Source organism: Magallana gigas, chromosome 9 (genome assembly GCF_963853765.1).
Source record: "Magallana gigas chromosome 9, xbMagGiga1.1, whole genome shotgun sequence".
NCBI lineage: Eukaryota > Metazoa > Mollusca > Bivalvia > Ostreida > Ostreidae > Magallana > Magallana gigas.
The window spans coordinates 5,873,392-5,880,354 of NC_088861.1; the positions used below are offsets into that span (position 1 = coordinate 5,873,392).

General features: G+C 31.7%; 1 non-coding gene across 1 annotated transcript; it reads left to right on the forward strand.

Annotated features, from left to right (window-relative positions):
* Positions 1-400: 400 nt before the first annotated feature.
* Positions 401-5,801, forward strand: LOC109617982 (uncharacterized). The gene is made up of 3 exons (XR_010709334.1): positions 401-651; positions 2,926-3,231; positions 5,663-5,801. It is a non-coding gene; the product is annotated as an uncharacterized protein (transcript).
* Positions 5,802-6,963: the final 1,162 nt, after the last annotated feature.

Genomic DNA, 6,963 nt, shown 5'->3' on the forward strand with positions numbered 1-6,963 from the left:
CATGACTGTATGTATATCTTACATGTATTTTTTCCATGAACTACTTGACCTCTGATCAACACCAAGAGGATCATTTTTCTACATTATGTTACATGTATATGTATGTGTACACGAACAAGCTTGACTTCTAAAACTCTGATATTGCAAACATCAATTATTAAAGTGATACAGTTGTGAAATAATTTCCACATTAGTTAAAATGTGTCCCCGCATGCTCCCTGCATGTCTTGCTTAATTACAGGAAGTTTCGCTTTTAATCATTTCAACAAAATCCATGAATGATCAATTGCATAACCTCACATTAGACAGTATCATCATATAAGAAATATTAACCACCCCCCCCCCCCTTTCACTTAAACAAATGCGGAAGTCCAGGCATCGTCATGCGTCGACAGTATAACGACCATTTTGTTTCAAAATAAACCCAACAAACATGGTCCTTGTATAATGGGAAAATGGATTGCACTTCCTGTTCAATACCTGGTGATAATGGTCCCGTGAAATCATGCTTGGAACCGTCCGCTTCCCCTCGTTATCGCTATCCTGCGTATAGAAACGTGAAGACTCGGGTCTTGTCCTACAGTGACCCTGCCCCCAATGGCCTCAAGAAAATGGCCTGGGCTTTAGCAGAAGCTGGCTATTTCTATGAAGGTTTGTCGAATATTTCAATATAACGGAGTAAAAAAGCGACAAGACAAAATTATTAATGCTTTCCGGGATAATTTTCTGTTGTTGAGGTTTTATTTAAATAAATGACTCTATGACAATCTAAAACGAAAGTAGATCTATATATTTTGATTTAAAGTTAATGAATATTTATTTGCATAAAATATAAGATACATATAACGAAAAAAAACTTATTTGCTCTTTTTTATTGTTGCACTTTATATATATATATTTATTTGCATAAAATATAAGATACATATAACGAAAAAAAACTTATTTGCTCTTTTTTATTGTTGCACTTTATATATATATATATATATATATATATATATATATATATATATATATATATATATATATATATATATATATATATATACAAGTTTACAAAGATAAAATTTCACATTCATGTTGTGAAATTTGATTGAGGAAATTTAATTGAAAATTTTCTTCTTAGCATGCCCCAGTTATCTTTCTTGTTAATGGGTTAAATAGAGTTACAAAATTCCAAAATCCCAACTTTATTGACATTCCCAACATTGCGATGCTGCAAATATTTGCACTTTATTAAATTAAAACAATGAAATGCAAACAGCTAATGTACTGGTCATATTGCTTCCATTGATTTAAAAACTAAGTAAATAATATTGAATCAGCATTTAAAAATAGAAACGGACCTCTAGAAGCGTGTAGAAGGGACTTGTAGCCACTATATGTACCTACAATGTATTTAATTATCTGTGTCAATCAAATAATTATTCGAACTGAGAGTTACTTTTACTTGTCTTTTAAAGAGGCCTGACAGAATGATTGAGCGACAAAGAATATTAATGGCCTGTGACTTATTCTCTTCCAAACGTACACCCTTATCATGTTACAATGTATTTTATAAGATACCAGCCCGCGATATAAATTTAGCTACATTATGTAACTGACAAGCGGAAATACAACATCGAATGTAATAACGTAACTCCGCGTCAATGAAACCCACCCTTATGAATATACATGTACACGTTATAGGTCAATGTATTATACAAATTAAGTTAAACTTCATTAAACGCAATAATATATAACTCAAAACCAACCAAGGAGAAACATTCAAGGCTGTCTAGCGAAAACATGTACTTAAATTGATGTATACAATTCAAACATTCCGTGATGTTATTACATTCGAAGGATGTTGCGATTGTCATCTACTATTTCTGACGACCACAACTGCAAATTAACTAATTGAGCATGTTTGCAGCGGTTGCATGACCTGCACCCAAGAAATGCCATTGAGAAAAACTGAAAAAAATGTATTTAGCATCAGTTACCACCAATAAACACATAAACATGTACAGTACTGTACTATATATTCACCTTATTTGTTTTCAAAGTTTCGATACGTAGCGTTTTGTAACTGATAACTATGCCAACCTCTGATATAAAAATATGAAAACAATATATTCAAGGATATGTACACCTTTAAAAAAAAACCCAAAACAAACATTGATCGACCGTATAATAACCTAATCATTGTTTGCAAGGCCTATTTAATCTAGTGTGTACATTTATCTTATATACCTACATTTTTATGACCATTTCAGCTATTACATGTACCAATGTTCATTTAGCCTAAAAATGCACACAGAGTTAGCGCATCTGTTAACCAAGATAATTATTGAATGTACATATTCTCATTTAACGTTGTAAACGAGCAACATTTTTCCTGTTGTAATTTGACAATAAGCATCAGCTTGTATAGCAGACGCAAATCTTTTTTTGAAATATTTTCTGAATTGCAGTAAATGTATATGAACATGGATTATAACTTTTCAATCTGATTAAAATTCACTACAACAGACACAGCACAGAGAGATCAGATCTCTCTGCGCTTTGTGCTATTAGAGAGATCTGTATTTTAACTAATGTATACAGGGTTATTTCGCACCTTGTAATTTTCGCCCTTTAACACTTGCAAACAGTTTCGCCGCGTCTTGAATTCGCCCAAACATAGTTGTGTTTGAAGAAAGATAGGTTGAGACATTGGAATTCGCGAAGTCTTAAATTCGCCCAATGACAACATGGGCGAAAGGGGCGAAAATAAAACCGGGGCGAATATTTCCCTGTATTCAACACATTGCAAACGTTTTTGTTCCCTTCTTCCATAATTCTATGAATGAGGCTTTGTGCTATGATTTTTGGTAATATTCGCTGTATTGAATATCTGCTGTATCTAAAATGGTATACGAAAATCAACAAATATTTTTACTGTAGGATACAACTCTAAAACAGCATGCTTCGCGTGTGGCGTAAGTCATGACAATTGGTCGGAAAGAGACAATCCTCTGGAAGAACATTTGAAAAAGAACTCAAAGTGTATCCACGCCTTGCAAAGAAACGACAGTACGGTGTTGCAAACTCAGCGGGATTCTGTCTATCAAACGAATCCTGAATTAATATCGTCTGCAAAACATCGTGAGTATACAGAAGCGGCCTTGCGAGAGGCGTCATTCCAGGGGGCTAACGGAACTCTTAAACATAGAGCAAAGAACCTGGCTGAATCCGGATTCTATTTAAAAGGTAAGATGGTTTTTTAATACTGCAGGTTAAAGATAGTTTTAATTATATTAATTGTAATTTCGATAATTTAATAATTCAAGCATATATAACTGAATGTTTAATTCAGTTCTCTTTTTAATGTTTTATATACCTACCTAGTCGTTCTGAAGGGTGACCTGTTGCCATCTGTAGTTTAAACTTTTAATTGATCGTTTGTAAATGTTTCAAAGAAATAACTAAGCCAGGTTTGTCAAAATTTGGTATATAACATTATAAAAAGGAAAAATCACTGTGATAATGCGTTAACTGTGAAATTCATGCCCCAACACTAGCAGCGGGTCTTGATAAGTTGTTTAGAAAATCTGAAATCTAGAATAATTATGCTATGAAAAGGAAGTCTATGCTGCTAAACAATGAAAATTATCAGGATGAAAAAAACTTAAAAACCTGCATCATTCAAAACCTCTGTGACGTATGATCTGGTTCTAAGACCGGACTCATTGAAATACCAATATTTCTCATTATTTTCAAAAGAATTGTTGCCTTTGAATTTTTATTTTTTTTTGAAAATTCAAATACTAATTGCTTAAGGTGGAATGCTACACCAAAATTTTATTTTATGGATCATTAGAGTATCATTTCTGAAGCAAGATGGTGTTGTTTAAATAAGGATATATGCCCTTAATTTTTTTATACGAATTTTTTTGTATTTTTTACGAAAGGGTAGAAAATCTGTTTTGATTGCAAGTAATGCACTGTAGAGTTTAAAATTTGATGTTGGATAAATGCATGATATAGATATCTAATAAACCATGACCAGTAATGTAAACAAGATGTTTTTTATTTTTTTAATATAAAATTATTTATGAAAATAAAAAAAAAACATCGTTTGTTCATATTTTTCAAAACTATGGATAAAACATTTTAAAGAGAAGTGTCTTATGGAGAAGAAATAAAAGGCAATCACTTTTTAAAAGGAAATTGAATCAAATTGACGTAATTTTATAAGATATGGCTAATTTTCAAAATATGGCCGATCCCGATTAGAAAAAACTGATCCCGATTTAAATTGCTAAAAATTCAAAATCAACAATATTTCCTTATGTGCAGACAAGAAATCGATTGAATTTTATATTGTTCGTCTAAATTGCAAACCATGTTACAACCAAACATCCTAGTTTTTGCGTGAAATTGTTATATATCTAAAATTTCTCTCATTCAAGTCGGGATCAGTTTAATTTCGATCGGGTGTGGTTCAATTTTGAAAATTTGCCATATCTCTAAAATTTCGCCAATTTGAATCAATTTCTTTTTGAAAAATGATTGCTTTACATTTCCTTTCTATAGAATACGTTTCTTTAGACACTTTTATCCATAGGTTTGAAAAATATGAACAAAAGAAGTTTTTTATTTTCATAATTATTTTTTTAATTAAAAAAAATAAAACGTCTTATTGACATTACTGGACATGATTTATTAGATATTTATATTATACTTTTATTCACAACACATTTTAAACTCTACAGAGCGTTACTTGCAACCAAAATACATTTTCTACTTTTTCGTACGAAATACAAAAAAATTAAGGGCATATATCCTGATTTGAACAACACAATCTTTCTTCAGAAATGATACTCTAACGATCCATAAAATAAACTTTTGGTGTAGCATTCCACCTTAACTGTATAAATATATTAAATTTTTAGTATGCTATTTATTATCACCACTTCATCTTGCCACACACCTTTCATTTCCTACGTATTCACAATAATTGACATAAAACACTACTTTATATAGGCATGGGTTTGTTTTTATCTGAATTATCACATCTGACTGTCAGTAATATTTTGTTTATAGATGACCAACATTATTAATTTTACTATATTAGGTTGCTCCTTTTTTACCTTATCCATGGAACTGAAATAATTTTCACTTGCATACATGTATTGGCACGGTACTCATGTCTCACTTACACATATACTGATTAATCAATGTGTCATGATCAGCTTCTTAAGGGATTGAAAACTGTCCAATGGGTTTTACTTTCCGTTCCTCAAAAGTGAAATCTGGAATGAAATCAAATGAATGTTTATTGAAATCACGAACGTAAAGGCCTTTGGGTCTCTTATTCAACAACATGCAATTAATTGTCATGCTATATGTCTTTTTTTGTACGAATTCGATTAGAGTTTGAAATTTAGACCATTTCGAAATGCAATATTCTAATTGAGATCGAAATAAAAATGCCAATGTCTTTACGCTTACAAGTTATTGACGAAATTCTGATCTGAAATATAATTAGATCGAGAGATTTTGGGATTTTACTAGTACATGTAGCCATTAACCATCAATGTTGAATGCAGCATACTAGTATTTTAAGTAAATATAAATAAATATCAAATGTATGCGTTCTTATTTTTGATTTGCTTTTACAATATGTGTTATCATTTAGGTTCTGACAATATTGTGAAGTGTTTTCACTGTGGAATTGAAATGACTTTGGATTTTCATGAAGATCTTACCGAAAAACATCGACAGCTATCACCAAACTGCAGATTCCTTCGATATGAAATGCAAAAAATAAACGAAGATGTTGCGACGATAAGACAGCAGTTGCTTTGTAAGGTCTGTCTTGATGGTCGTGTAAAGATGACCTTTCGACCTTGTGGTCATCTAGCAACCTGTGAAAATTGTGCACTTCTATTGGAATCTTGTCCGATATGTAGAACAAAGATAACAGAGAAAATTAAAACCTTTCTGTAATCAAACGTTCTCGAAAAAGACAGCAACGTTAATACACATAACTTTCCTAATATAGGTTTACCTAAATATCACAAAACATATCGTTCAATAAAACCTCCTGATTTTACTAAAAACACAATTACAACAAAAATTAAGAACGATAATACCATAACGATAGTCCATTTTGCTATCAAGCCTATATCTACCATCTAATTAAGTTTTCATAATGTATATTCTATCTAGTACATGTATGTTTAGTTTATTATGTAATCTAATTTACTTTTCCATTCTTTGGAAATAATACTTTTGTGACACTTTTTGACTGTACTGTTAAAAATGTTGTTAAACACATTAACGACAAAATGACAGAGCGGTTTTTAAAGAGCTTTATTTACAATTTTTGTGTTCCTATCAAAGATTATGAACATAACCCGGGGTTAATGAGAGATGTACATCGCGCGGTCTCTCGAGAGCATGCTATTGTGTATAGTTTGCTTATTACCAACCACGAATTTAAAAAGAGGCATGCATGTTGCAAAGTAATTGCTCTTACTACGCGTGGAACAAACTAGTTGCCGAAATCAAGCTTCGTAAACAACAACAACAGATAGAAGAACACCTTTTGATATTGATATAAGACGTTATTGATACGGATGTGATATTCAGGAAATAAGACACAGAAACGATTGCAGAGTAATGATGAAATAAATGTTTTTGAAAACTCTCATTGGATAAATTGTTATTGAATGTTACATGCAGCAAAACGGGTACAAAAATGCCTCAAAAGTGTCGGATATTAAAGTTTCGGTAAAGGGCTTGACGTTGTAATCAACTTGTCTCAAAGCTGTACGGAGCATCAGGATTATTACATTTTAACAGATAGAGAATAATACATGGCAAAATCTTAAAACACCCCAAATCAACCCGAGACTCCAATACTAGCCCCATTAAAAAGGAAAAGATTCGAGGTACCCCGAATAAAATGTGCAAACTTTAAGTTCTTCCGGAAAG